The 14,830-nt window shown below is 35.4% G+C and overlaps 1 protein-coding gene across 7 annotated transcripts in view; it reads left to right on the top strand.

The window, feature by feature from the left end:
• The window catches only part of LOC129717991 (cadherin-87A), a 434,657-nt gene that overhangs the window by 22,369 nt on the left and 397,458 nt on the right, over window positions 1–14,830 (top strand). The window contains exon 1 of one of the 7 annotated variants that reach the window (XM_055668362.1): window positions 10,618–10,706. The exons of the other annotated variants lie outside the window; for them this stretch is intronic. The gene's annotated coding sequence lies outside the window, so the exon portion shown is untranslated. Of the gene's footprint in view, window positions 1–10,617; window positions 10,707–14,830 lie in introns of those variants that run through there. 7 annotated transcript variants of the gene reach the window in all.

The following is a 14,830-nucleotide window of genomic DNA, read 5'->3' as shown; positions in this document are numbered from 1 at the left end:
TGGTCACTTTGGGCTGTTTTTCAGAAACCGAAAGTCGTCATTTTGAACTTTAAAATTGCCTGTGAAATCAATTTCTGTCATCTGGGCGTAATTCTGGTTCCGAAAACATTCATATTGAATGGTATTTGGTCATTTCCGGCTGTTTGCCAGACACCGGAAGTTACCATCTTAAAATTCAAGATTGTGTCTGTAATCAATTTTTAGCTTCTGTGCATCTTTCTGGTTCCGGAGATACTCATATTTAATGGGAATCGTCCATTTTAGGCTGTTTTCCAGAAACCGGAAGTTGCTATCTTACAATCCAAATGTTGCCTAAGGTCGATTATGGAACATATTTTTTACCACTAAAACATTCACCTGCCAAATTTGGTTCCATTTAGTTGGTTAGCTCTCGAGATGTGCAGAAATTTGTGTTTCATTTGTATGGCATCCCTCCCTTCCAAAAGAAGGAGGGGTTTCAAAACATTATGGACACATTTTTTACCCATCTACATGCCAAATTCTGTTTCATTTGCTTGGTTTGTTCTTGAGTTGTGCAGAAATTTATGTTTCATTTGTATGGGACCCCTCCCTTCAAAAAAAGGGTGGGGTCTCAAACTATCATGGGAACCTTTATCGGTACCAAAAACTCCTACATACAAATTTTCACGCCGATCGGTTCGGTAATTTTCGAGCCTATATGGATCAGACAGACAGACAAACCGGATTGCATTTTTATATGTATAGATTACAACATCAATATTTTTTAAGAGTGAATATACATTTATTGGATTGAAGCGTTCATGTAAATCTATTTTTACAAATAAAACTTTGAATGAGAAAGGCTGGGTCTGACCGCTAGGTGGATTAATTTAGGTTTTTTGTAAGAAATGTGTTTTTTGACAATCCATATAAATTTAGTTAAATGATCTTGTAGGTATATAAATATTAAATTCCTCAACTCAGTTGCTTTTGATATTATTTCCTTCATTTCTGAGGTGCATCCGTGCACCATTCAATATGGGTTTTTGAAGCCGGGATGTTACCCAGAAGCCAGAATCCGACCTCAAACACTATTCTAAATCCAGCTGACTGATTCTGGCTGCCTGAATACATCCTAAAATCGTCAACTATCTATGCCAAATCTGGGTATTTCGATAGCGACATTCTGTTTCTAAACAACAGGCCAAAGTGACTAAACATTATGCAATATGAGTGTTTGTGGAATCAGTGCGTCTTGAACTGTCCTACAGATCAGACGTTTTTTCGGTTGCTTGTGGACTGGTCTTTGACTGCCTATAGCTTCAAAGTTTGTGTTTTGTCAGTGTGTCTTTTAAAGACTACCTGAAAGTTATTTCCCATCAGTCTTTCTCAAGACTACCTACTTTTGAATTTAACATTTGTTTTAACTTTTTTCGTATCACCTGAAATGGCTGGACGGAAAAAGAAACCTCGCATCGCTGCGGGGAGGAAAAGAGAGGCATCTCTTTCTGACACTTCGAGTGTCTGTAGTGACAATCCTTTTGATATTTTGCCTGAGCAAGAAGCTGGTGAAATGGAAGTTATTAATAATGAAACTATACAAAATATAAAATCTTTAAAAAAGGAGAAAGTTCCACCTATTGTGGTAACTATTTCTTCTGAATTTAATATATTCAAAAAAGAACTTTCAACGTTTGTTTCTGACGTTAAAGTTACCTATCAAATTGGCCGTAGAGGTGAATGCCGCTTATTAGCCGACTCAGTAAAGGGTCGTGATCGTCTTGTTCAGTATTTAACTGACAAGATGTACAAATTTTTTACATATGACACCAAGAACGCCAAGCCGTTCAAGGTTGTCTTGAAAGGTCTCATCAACGATCAAACCGTTGATGAGATCAAACTTACTTTAACAGAATTACTTGGCATAGCCCCTACCCAAGTAATTCTAATGAAACAAAAATCACGAGGCGAAAACAGTCAGGAAACTGGAATTTCCCTTGTTAATTATTTAATTCATTTTAACCGCAATGAGGTTAACAACTTAAATTTTTTTGAAAAAGCACATGCTTTGTATAATGTGCGTGTAAAGTGGGAAATTTATAGGAAGTATGGCGGAGGTGAAAAGCATATCACCCAATGCCGTACTTGCCAACGTTATGGCCATGGTTCCAAATTCTGTAACATGGACCAAAAATGTCTTAATTGTGGAGACTCTTCTCACAAAAAGGACACATGTCCTGTGAAAGAGAGTAAAAATTTTCGCTGTGCGAATTGTAACGGCAACCATATGTCAAATTTTTATCAATGCCCAGTCCGTTTAGCAATTGTTAAGGCAAGGCAAGGTAAACAAAATTCAATTTCTCAATTAAAACCAACTTCAAAACAAAATTCTCCAAGCGTACCAGTGACGCATAGTTAACCTACTCCTTTGCATACCCGTTTAACTTATGCACAGGTTACAGGTAGTTCGAACATTATACCGCCTAGTGTTGGTAGTTCGAAAATGACTGTTAATATGGGTAAGCAAAACACGCTAGAAAATAATTGTACACCTATCACTCCAGCTAATATTGCTACCGAAAATATTTTTTCTAATGTCAACTGCCTGGGGCCTATTACGGCAGGTAAACTTTCTTTTTGCAACAGGCAATGTTCGATCTTATGAACGCCATGTTGCAGGCAAAATCAATGTTTGAAGCCATTCAAATAGGCACAAATTTTACTATTAAAATTGTTTCTAATTTAAAATTTAGCAATGATTTTAAATAAAACAATTAAAATATTAAATTGGAATGCTCGCTCATTGAAGGCCAATGAGAATGAGCTTTTTAATTTTTTAACAGTAAATAATGTGCATATTGCAATTATTACTGAAACATTTTTGAAACCTAACATAAAATTAAAATATGATCCCAATTACGTGGTTCATAGATATGATAGGATTCAGGGTTCCGGCGGTGGAGTTGCAATTGTTATTCATCGCCGAATCAAACATCGTGCTCTTCCCCATCTTGAGACGAAAGTTATTGAAACTTTGGGAATTGAAGTTCAAACTGAACTTGAGATTTTATTTATTGCCGCAGCATATTTACCATTTCAATGCACACGCGAGCTCAAAAATTATTTTAAAGGTGATTTACAAAAACTCACCAGAAATCGTTCGAAATTTTTCATAATCGGCGATTTTAACGCTAAACATCGTTCATGGAATAATTCTCAAAGTAATTCCAATGGCAAAATTTTATTCAATGATTGTTCTTCAGGATACTATTCTATTTTGTCTCCGAATAGTCCTACATGCTTTTCTTCTGTAAGGAACCCTTCAATAATTGATTTGGTGCTAACAGATCAAAGTAATGTATGTAGTGATTTGATCACACATGCTGACTTTGATTCTGACCATCTTCCAATAACTTTTTCTTTATCACATGAATCAGTTTTAAACCCTATGAGCTCTGTTTTTAATTATAACAAGGCTAATTGGGAAAGAGAAATTTCAATAATGAGCTTGATTTGCAAAACGAAGTGAATATTGATTCCGCTTTGGAAGCATTAAAATGTGCAATTGTTGATGCCAGGAATTATTCTGTTCCAAAGGCTCAAGTGAAATTTGATTCATCAATAATTGACGAAAATCTTCAACTTCTAATTCGTTTGAAAAATGTCCGCAGACGTCAATATCAACGTTCTCGTGACCCTGTTTTTAAAACTATTTATAAAGATTTACAGAAAGAGATTAAGCATAGATTTACTCTTCTGAGAAATCAAAATTTTGAGACTAAAGTTGAAAAATTGAAACCATATTCAAAACCATTTTTGAAGCTGTCGAAGATTCTTAAGAAACCTTCGAAGCCTATTCCAGTTTTAAAAGATGGTGAACGTTTTCTTGTATCCAATGAACAAAAGGCTCAAAGACTTGCTCAGCAGTTTGAGAGTGTTCATAACTCAAATTTGAATTTTGTGAGTCCAATTGAAAATGAAGTCACACGTCAATTTGATTTAATTTCTTCCCAGAATTTTTTACCTGCAGAAATAATTGAAACTAACTTGAATGAGATTAAATCAATTATTAAAAATTTCAAAAATATGAAAGCACCTGGTGACGATGGAATCTTTAATATACTAATCAAACATCTCCCTGAGAGCACAATGGAATTTTTAGTGAAAATTTTCAATTGCTGCTTAAAAATTGCATATTTTCCCAAATTATGGAAAAATGCAAAATTTACTCCAATTTTAAAACCGGATAAGAACCCAGCAGAAGTTTAAAGTTATCGACCAATCAGTTTGCTTTCTTCAATAAGTAAACTGTTTGAGAGAATTATTCTTAACAGAATGATGTCACACATCAACGAAAATTCAATTTTTGCAAATGAACAGTTTGGATTTCGCCATGGGCATTCCACAACTCATCAATTGCTCAGAGTTACTAATATGATACGAGCTAACAAATCTGAAGGTTATTCCACTGGAGCTGCTCTTTTAGACATAGAAAAAGCATTCGACAGTGTTTGGCATAAAAGTTTGATTGCGAAATTGCAAACTTTTAATTTTCCAATTTTCCTAATCAAAATTTTAAAAAATTATCTTACTGATCGAACTCTGCAGGTTGTCTATCAGAATTCAAAATCTGATAGATTTCCTGTCAGAGCAGGTGTACCTCAAGGTTAAGTCTTGGGTCCAGTCGTGTACAACATATTCACTTCAGATCTTCCTGATTTGCCTCAAGGATGCACAAAGTCATTGTTCTGCGACGACACAAGCATTTCCGTAAAAGGAAAAAAGTCTTCGTGTCATATGCAGTCGATTGCAGAAAAGTTTAGATATTTTTTCTTCCTACTTGCAAAAGTGGAAAATCTCTCCCAATGCTTCTAAAACTCAAATGATAATTTTTCCGCATAAGCCTAGGGCTTCTTTCCTCAAGCCAAACAATAATCACGTTGGCAAGATGAATGGGGTTATTTTAAGTTGGTCCGACAAGGTTAAGTACTTGGGACTAATTTATGATAAAAAACTTATTTTCAAAGAGCACATTGAGAGTATACAAGCCAAGTGCATCAAATAAACGAGATGTTTATATCCTCTCATTAACAGGAATTCTAAACTTTGTTTAAAGAACAAACTTTTGATTTACAAACAAATTTTTAGACCAGCAATGCTTTATGCTGTACCGATCTGGTCAAGTTGCTGTTCAACAAGGAAGAAAACGCTCCAAAGGATTCAGAATAAAATTCTGAAAATGATTTTGAAGCGTCCTCCTTGGTTTGGTACACTCGAATTATATAGACTTACTGGTGTTGAACCATTAGAAGCTATGTCAAATAAAATTATTAACAATTTTCGACAAAAATCGTTGCAATCCTCAATTGCTACGATAAGCTCTCTTTATAGCCAATAAGTTAGCAATTAAGTTAGTTGTAAGTTTACTTCCCCTTTCCTGACAAGTAGGTTTAAATCCCTACGAATGATAAGTTCTAATTGCGAAAGCAAACAAATCCTAACAATTAAAATTACAAATTTCTAACAGTGTTGAGAAGTCACCATTTGTGATTGGACACACATACTCATTATTTACTAATATTTATCATAAATACTTAAGCTACTAACAAATCCCCCCTAAAAAAAAAAAAAAGTGTTTGTGGAACAGTAGACCAAGACTCAACTTCAGACACCCTTTTAATTTTTTAGATAGTAGTTTCCGGTTTCTGGAAACAGCATAAAAAGGACAAACATTACCCAATGTGAGTTTTTAAGGAACCGGGATGATGCTCAGAGGTCGGTAGTCAACTCCATATTTCATTTGGAAACCCGGTTTTGCTATTTCCGGTTTCTGGAAAACATTCTCTTATTGCCTAATACATTCCAATGAAGGTATAATATTGAATTTGTTTTGAAGTAATAATTGAAGTATGAAATGTAAAATTTGACGTAATATTTGTGCTAGAAAGAAAGTGAAATGAAAAAAGACTCCTTATTTCGAACACTTTAATCACGAGCAATATCGGGCACGTTCAAATAGTACAATACCAAGTTTGAATTATGTTGAGGCCACATATTTTGATCGATCAATTTCTTTTTAACAAGTTTCTTTTCACAACATTTGAACCATGTGTTCAGTTATTATAAAATTCATCAGTTAACCCTCAACTACTCCGTTCATTTGATATCAATATTGTTCAAATTGTTTGTTTTGCCTTTCTCCTAGAAAGGTATAGCAATCACTTGCAAAACCGAAAGTATAAAAGTGCTCCAAAGGGCCGAATGGCATATATCACTCGACTCAGCTCGACGAGCTGAGCATTTTCTGTATGTGTGTGTGTGTGTGTGTGTGTGTGTGTGTGTGTGTGTGTGTATGTGTGTGTGTGTGTGTGTGTGTGTGTGTGTGTGTGTGTGTGTGTGTGCAGATTTTTATTCTCACTCACTTTTCTCAGAGATGGCTGGACCGATTTTCATGAAATTAATTGCAAATGAAAGGTCTCATTGTCTGATAAGACCCTATTAAATTTCATTGTAATCGGATTTTTAGTTTAGAGGTTGTGTATCAAAATGTAAAAATCATGAAACATCATTATCTCAAAAACTACACAACCGATTTGAACAAAATTGGTTTCAAATGAACGGGCTTCCCGAAAAACCCTTAACTTTTGAATTTCATAAAGATTGAACTTGTGGTTCAAAAGTTATGACAAGAAACGTGTTTTGAAGACTACTTAATCTCACTCATGTTTCTCAGAGATGGCTGCACCGATTTTCATAAAATCAGTGTCAAATGGAAGGTCTAGTTGCCCCATAGAACCCTATTGATATGTTTTGCAATCAGACTATTACTTTGCCTGTTATGTTTAAAAATGTGAAATCCAGCTATCAAAAGGAACATATTCCGAAGACTACTTGAACTCACTCACTTTTCTCAGAGATGGCTGACCCGATTTTCACAAAATTAGTGTCAACTAATAAGTCTAGCTGCCTCGTAACACCCTATTGAATTTTACTGTAATCGGACTGTAACTTCGTCTGTAATGTACTGAAATGTGAAAATCACGAAACTTCATTATCTCAGTAACTACACAACCGATTTGATCAATATTATTGTGAGATGAGCGGGCTAGTTAAGGGTTAACTAATGAATTATGATTGAACACGTAGTTCCAAAGTTTGGCTGTCCAATACGTTTCCTTTTCATTTGATTATAACCGAACTTAGGCAACCGTTATGTATTAAATTGTTAATAAAACAACGAAAGTCTATTATCTCAAAGATTACATGACTTATTTGAACATAACTAGTGTCATACGAACGAGTCATCTCTCAAACTTACAAACAACAAACTTCATAACCAGTTGATATGTGGCTCAAAAGTTATGGAAAGAAAAGAAATTCAAAGACTATTTAAAACTATACCTGCTTTGATCGATATATGTGGCCTCAACATGATTTAAATGTGGTATCGTACTATTTGAACTTTCCAAATTCACTTAATCTGGCGATGTGATTGAAATCTAAAAATGCACGACGAATCGGCCATAGGATATGATCAAAGTCAAATAACAAATCGTTTGAAATGATTGGTTTTGTCGAAATGACAACATCCTCGACTTTTGGCTTCTGTACATCACCTTAATTCTGAATATATTATATATATTATATATATTCGAATACCACGGTCATTTCCAGCAAATTTTCTGACATCAATCTGACACAGGAAATACTCATATTGGGAGGTATTTAGTTATTTTGGTTGTTTTCCAGAAACTAAAAGTGGTCGTCTTTAAATTCAAAATGGTGTCGAGGGTCAATGTTTGGTTTCTATGCATAGCAATAGCACAATAGCTCTATGCAAATAGTTTCTATGCATAGCAAACGGAAATATCCATATTGGTCATTTTCGACTGTTTCCTATAAGTTGACATTTAGCGATTCAAAATGGTGCCTGAGGTCAATTGTTAGCTCATAGCATCATTCTGGTTCCAGAGATACTCATATTGGATGGTATTTGGTTATTTTAGGCTGTTTTTCACAAACCGGAAGTCGCCATCTTGAATTTAAAAATGGTATTTAAGATAATTTCTGGCCTCTGAGCGTCATTCTGGTTGAAGAAACACCCATATTGGGTGTAATTCGATCATTTTCGGCTGTTTCCCAGGAACCGGAAGTCGCCAACCTAGAATCCAAAATGAGATTTGTGGTCGATTTCAGCTGCTGTGTATCATTCTAGATCCGGAGATACTCATGTTAGACGGAAATCGGCCATTTTTGGCTATTTTGCAAAATCCACAAGTTGAATTGTAGGATATTCATAATAAATAAATATACCCATATTGGGTGGTATTTGGTCGTTTGCCGCTGTTTTTCCGGAACCGGAAGTCGCCATCTTAGAATTCTTATATTGGGTGGAAATCGGCCGTTTTTGGCTGTTTTACAGAAACCGGAAGTTGCCATCTTACAATCCAAAATGTTGCCTGAGGTCGCTCATGGAACATGTTTGATACCATTAAAAACATTCACCTGCAAATATGGTTTAATTTAGTTGATTAGTTCTTGAGAAGTGCAGAAATTTGTGCAGAAACATGTGCTTCCAGAAGAGGGAGGGGCGTCGAACCATTATGGTCGAACCATTATGGACAAACTTTAAAACATCCACATGCCAAATTCGGTTTCATTTGCTTGGTTTGTTCTTGAGTTGTACAAAAATTTCTGTTTCATTTGTATTGGACCTCTCTTTTCCAGAAGAGGGAGGGGTCTCAAACTATCATAGGAACCTTTATCGGGACCAAAAACCCCTACGTACAAATTTTCGCGTCGATCGGTTCGGTAGTTTTCGAGCCTATATGAATCAAATAGACAGACAGACTGACAGACAGACCGGACTACATTTTTATATGTATGGATGGATTACAACATCAATATTTCAGAACCTAAAGAGTGAATATACATTTATTGGATTGAAGCGTTCATGTAAATCTATTTTTACAAATAGAAGTTTGAATGAGAAAGGCTGGGTCTGACCGCTAGGTGGATTAATTTAGGTTTTTTTCTGAGATAACGAAGTTTCGTGGTTTTCACATTTTTATACATTACATAACATTAACATACCGATTACAATAGAGTTCAATAGGGTGTTACGAGGTAGCTAGACCTTTCATTTGACACAAATTTTGTGAAAATCGGTTCAGCCATCTCTGAGAAAAGCGGATGAGTTCAGGTAGTCTTCGGAATATATTTCTTTTCATAGCTGGATTTCACACTTTTGAACATAACAGACAAAGTAATAGTCCGATTGCAAAACAAATCAATAGAGTCTTATGGGGCAACTAGACCTTCTTTTTGACACCGATTTTATGAAAATCGGTCCAGCCATCCCTGAGAAACATGAGTGAGATTAAATAGGCTCGAGAACACGTTTCTTCCCATAACTTTTGAACCACAAGTCCAATCTTTATGAAATTCGAAAGTTAAGGGTATTTTAGCCGGTCCTTTTAAAATAATTTTGTTCAAATCGGTTGCGTAGTTTCTGAGATATTGATGTTTCGAGATTTTTACATTTTGATACATAACCTCTAAACTAGAAATCCGATTACAATAAAATTCAATAGAGTCTTATGGGGCAAATAGACCTTTCATTTGCAATTAATTTCATTGAAATCGGTCCAGCCGTCTCTGAGAAAATCGAGTGAGATTGGGAGAGCGTTACACACACACACATACACACACATACACACACATACATAAATTGCTCAGCTCATCGAACCAGTGATGCCACATGTACAGATTTATCTGCATTTATACAAATTTTTTGCGTATTTTTTATACAGATATCTGCATATACAGAATACAGATTTCCTGGAAATAATACAGAAATATACAGATTTTTTTGTTTTCCATGGGGTCGTAAATTTAACTTCTTTATATAGTTGAAAAACATAAATTAGCTCAAATGCGGTTGAGAGTGTCGGAGGTTTTATTATATTAACAAGCTACGCATAAACGTGTGCATGAATAAGTCACAAGAAAAATGTTAAACAAGCTATATTGTATTTTTTTTCGAGAAGGATATGTCCAGTACATATGCAGATTTTTATACAGATTTTTTGGAATTTTACCATGGTGACACGATATTTTGAGCTCCAAAATACAGATGAAAATGTGGCATCACTGCATCGAACTGAGTCGAGTGATATACGACATTCGGCCCTTTTGAGCACTTTTATACCTTTAGTTTTTGCAGTGATTGCTATACCTTTCTAGGAGAATGGCAAAAAGGTTGTCTATTCTACTGTAGTTTAAAAGTCGCTAATTTCAAAAATAGAATACATTTGCCTCAGAAGTTTATTTAGAAGATACAATCTAGTTTTTTTTTATATATAGTCTACGCATTCAAGTTCATTAAGCAGACAATGTGTGCAGAAGGGAAAGCGAAAAATAAGCGAACTGGAAAAAGTCCCGTCGGGATGCGGTATATTTTTCCAAATCTGTATCATATTTCCAGTTCGCCTGTAATGCACCTGAAGTGCTTTTAAGTTCCCCGAGAAAAAATATCAGTAAACTGATATTATTGGACCCTTTAAAAAATCTGTACCTTTTGACAAAAATTTGTAATCTATACCATACAGAATCTGTACCAGAAAAAACGAAAATATCTGTACCTTTCCAGATAAAGCTGTATGTGTGGCAACACTGATTCCATCCCATGAGGACAAGAGTCATTTTGCATATTCGTGTACGGACCACAACCCGTTGGAATGACAGTGAGTATCCATTGACGACGATGTTGACGCATCCTGATAGATACGGAGAAGACGAAGTTGACAATAGATGAACATATTTTAGCAAAGGGAAAGTTACAACAAATGCTATAAAAGTCAACTATCATTGCCAGGAATTAGTTTGCCCTTTTACCAATGCAATGAAAAGGTATGCACCGTAGGGAGTATTAGAAGAGACAGGATTAGAACAGTATGACTACTGTCAGCAGTCGCATCAATTTCAGCAGTGGTACATGAGATTTTTTCGACGAAAAAAGATAACTGTCGACATTGTAAATTTTGATCCAACAGAATGTCGTTTACGCAAGCCTAAATTTTCGTTTCCGGCGATATGCGGCTTTTTGGTAGACGGATTTCAGTCTTATTCGTGGATGGTACTGATCGAATAAACTATTAGCTGTTGATTCGCACCGTCGGTATTGCCACGTATACTCTTATCTGTGGCTCACGATTTCGTAATCGGCTTCTGTGACAGTTGTATAAAGTTGTATGTTGTTTCATTAACTTGAAAGCAATTGAACCAAATGATGTTTACTGAAAATCGAAACGTGCTGGTTTTAGAGTGTTTAATGGAATTCGCCATTTTTTCACCTGTTCAGTCGTGTTTATTACATTACTTCTTTAAAATCATTATTTCATTGAACTCATTCCCAGGTGCGTAATATCAACCTTAACATGATGTTGCAATAAAAACTAGAACTTGGAAGAAAAGCTCAATATTGACATTTGGCTAACTTTTGTATGATAACGCAAATGAGTACTTCAGAAAAAACGCACAAAACGACATGTTCGTCCTTTATCTTTCTCTGCTTCTTAGATTTAAAATGCATTGGCGATTTATCATGTCGAAACAGTTTTTTGGCGAGTGTGCATGTGTGACATACAAAATGATCGCAACTTTCTTCTTGATTAGGGTCAGACGCTTTGCTGCTTTGTTCATACATATCGTTGTTGGAAAAAATACATGACAATTAGATTTTGCTTGCCGTGGCGACATTTAAAAGAAAATGATCAACTCTTAAATTAACACAAAAGACGTTTTATTTTTTTTGTTGAGAGTTCTAAAATCAATGTGAGTGTTGTAAAAAAAATTGAAATAAATAAGGTGAGGGACACTTGTCATGTTTTCTGGTCTGTGATAAACGGGAGAAAGTGAAGGATTTTCTTGGCTGATTGTTTTCCTTCCTGTGAACATAAACACTGGCCCCCGCCGAAGCTAACGATTCGTTTGTTTGTTCTTCATGTGCGCAGTCTTTGCTTCTCTTGTATCAGAGTTTCCGCTCGATGTGGTCGATGATATAACCTTCAAGGACTGTATCGAAAAATAACTGTAGAAACATTTGACGGAAACAGTGCAGTGAAATAAAGTATGTTTTGTAAAAGCATTTAACGATGGAAGTTAGTTTAGAAAAAGATGATGAATAACGGATGACTACTGAACACTTAGAATTTTTTTCCTACTGCTGTCAAAAAGATAGATTGATTCAAAGAAAAACTGATTTATGTTTGTACTCCAGTAATTTGAGTACACCAGAAAACTTAAAATCCCAAAGAAATCTTCGATTGGGCGACAATGAGACAGATTCGTTGGGTTGCGCATTTTGCGCACTTAACAGTTAGAACTTTTTTTCTACTACTATCAAAAAAGGTAGATGTATTTAAAGAAAATCTTATTTATTTTTGTACTCCAGTTATTTTTGTACATCAGGAAACTCAAAATCCGAAAGAAATCTTCGACACTGAGGCAAATTCGTGGGGTTGCGTTTTTGGGTACAACTGGGGTCGAGTGGTTGTTAAGGAGCGGTTGTGGTTTTTACCGCTAGAGTTCAGTGGAAATATGACAACACATGCACACGCATCGTGGATAAATATGTGATAATACTGCATTGATTCTAATCGTGCTAATAATAAGATAAGAATCAGTGCTTATAAAGAAAACTATATTCGAACTTACTTCTTGGGTCACTCCTCACTCTAATCACAGAACAGATATGCAACTTCGAACAAAACTCTGCAGCAAATCAGTGCCCAAGCTTTCGCGTTCATTTTTTGCTGTTCCATCCTACATTGATTTTACAGTGCATCGTTCAAACAGTTCGCTCCAATAGTTTGAACATGTACCAAAAAACTATTTTTTTTTGCTTTAATGACCAGGCAAAAAGGTGATCTTGAATAGTTGAATCTATCAAAATCAAGTTAAGACAGGATCGCATTCAAGAGATCTTTAAAGTGGAAATTCAGTAACAATTCACAATCAACGTCAATGAAACAAATTAAACTAAAAATCTTTCAACCATACAAACATTGTCTAACAAATTTTCTTGGATCGTACACCTCACGACTGCTAAAACTATTTTAACCTGTTAGTTGAATATTTTCGTTGGACTTGGAAACCGAATTTCTCGATCAACGACAATATTTATTTCTCGTACCGTTTTTTATACCTAACATTGCTAGAAATGCATATCAGACGCGCTGTACAAGCACTGCTTACTTCATTAGGTACAATGTAAAAATTGATTGCCGTTAGTCAAGATATTCAGTTTTCAACTTGGGCAACAATGAAATTCATTAAAAATATATCTACATAAAAACCGTTGCACGTATGCGGGTGGTACTGTACGTTTATCATGAAAAGGCACCCTCGCTATACCAGTACCGGGGAGAACAAAGGATTCTCTCGATGAAAAAGCGGCGAGAGCTCATACAGTCCTTTTGTGGAATGAATGGAATATAAGCGTAATGAAATTTCGAGTGTAAAATGCATGCTCTCCACCGCTAGATGTCGATACTTAAAATAAAGAGATTTTGCCTCGTTTTTGGTTCTTCAGTTGAACAGATGTGCTCTAATCCTCAAACATAATTTTTGCTTAATCGCTAGACATATGCCAGAGCTTTTCGACCCAAATCGTTTCTAACTTTAATCGTTTAGAGAGTTGTCATTGTATGACATCGGGTTTTTCGGCTTATCAAAATGCTTAGGTTTGAATAAAATGTTTAAACGAGAAATACACAATTGCAGAAAAATCATTCTGCTCTAGATTCAAAGTGACTAGCTATTTTTGTGCCAAAATTTACCTAATATATGTAGTCATTCCAAGCAAAATGTGGCAATTTGAATATTAGTTTTAATTCTAATTTTTTATATGATTGAAACTGTTTTTCCCTACAGGCATCGGAGTTATGGCTAATCAAACAAAAGAGTAACCACCGTAGGTTTTTTCGAATTGAAAGATGGCAAATATCATAACGAGAGAAATTAAGTTTGGTGCGGTCATTTTCAATTCTCTGATTAGTGATGATTTTTGGGAGCAGCCATTTATTTTGGTGGCGGAGCGCGTTTCCCGCGAGTGCTTACTATAGCCTGTGTGAGTGAGCGCAAGGTAAACTTTAAAAAGCAGCGAGTGTAGGAAGATTGTTGCACGGTCGCCATGTGACATTTCTCGCACTTGGGATGGGAATCAAACGACAACCGACGTGTTGGTGATATTTCGCTTGCGAGTTTTTCGCTTGATTTGAATTCCAGAAAAATAGGTCGGAAGAAAACAGTTGTATTCTCTCTGCCTTTTGACGAATCCTTTTTTAAATAGAAGGAGATGTTTTGTGATGAGATAATTATTTACAAATATTTATTCAGAATTTATATTGCGTTCTGGAACAAACGGTGACATATCAACACTATTACATATATTTTAATTTTTATTTCATTAAAAGATTGTAATTGCTTCCGCAGTTAAATGAAGTAGGAAAAATGTAAACCTACTTGTCAAGAAAAAAAGGAATTTAAAATAAAACCTTAATCCAACATTACACCTATCTCACTGACTATAAAGTGAGCTAATCGTTGTAACTGAGGATTGCAACGATTTTTTGTCGGAACTTATTGATAATTTGGTTTGACATATTTTCTAATGCTTCCACATTCCACATGTTTCCACATGATTCCACTGTGTAGTTTCTTCGTGCTAAACCAGCGAGGACGCTTCAATATCATTTTCAGAAGTTTATCCTGAATCCTTTGAAGCATCTTCTTTGTGGTTGTACAACTTGTCCAGATGGGGACTGCATATAACCACATCTGTTCCACTAAAGAACCAAAAACGAGA

The sequence above is a fragment of the Wyeomyia smithii genome, chromosome 1 (assembly GCF_029784165.1).
Source record: "Wyeomyia smithii strain HCP4-BCI-WySm-NY-G18 chromosome 1, ASM2978416v1, whole genome shotgun sequence".
Taxonomy (NCBI): domain Eukaryota; kingdom Metazoa; phylum Arthropoda; class Insecta; order Diptera; family Culicidae; genus Wyeomyia; species Wyeomyia smithii.
This window is presented reverse-complemented; position numbering and strand designations above follow the sequence as displayed.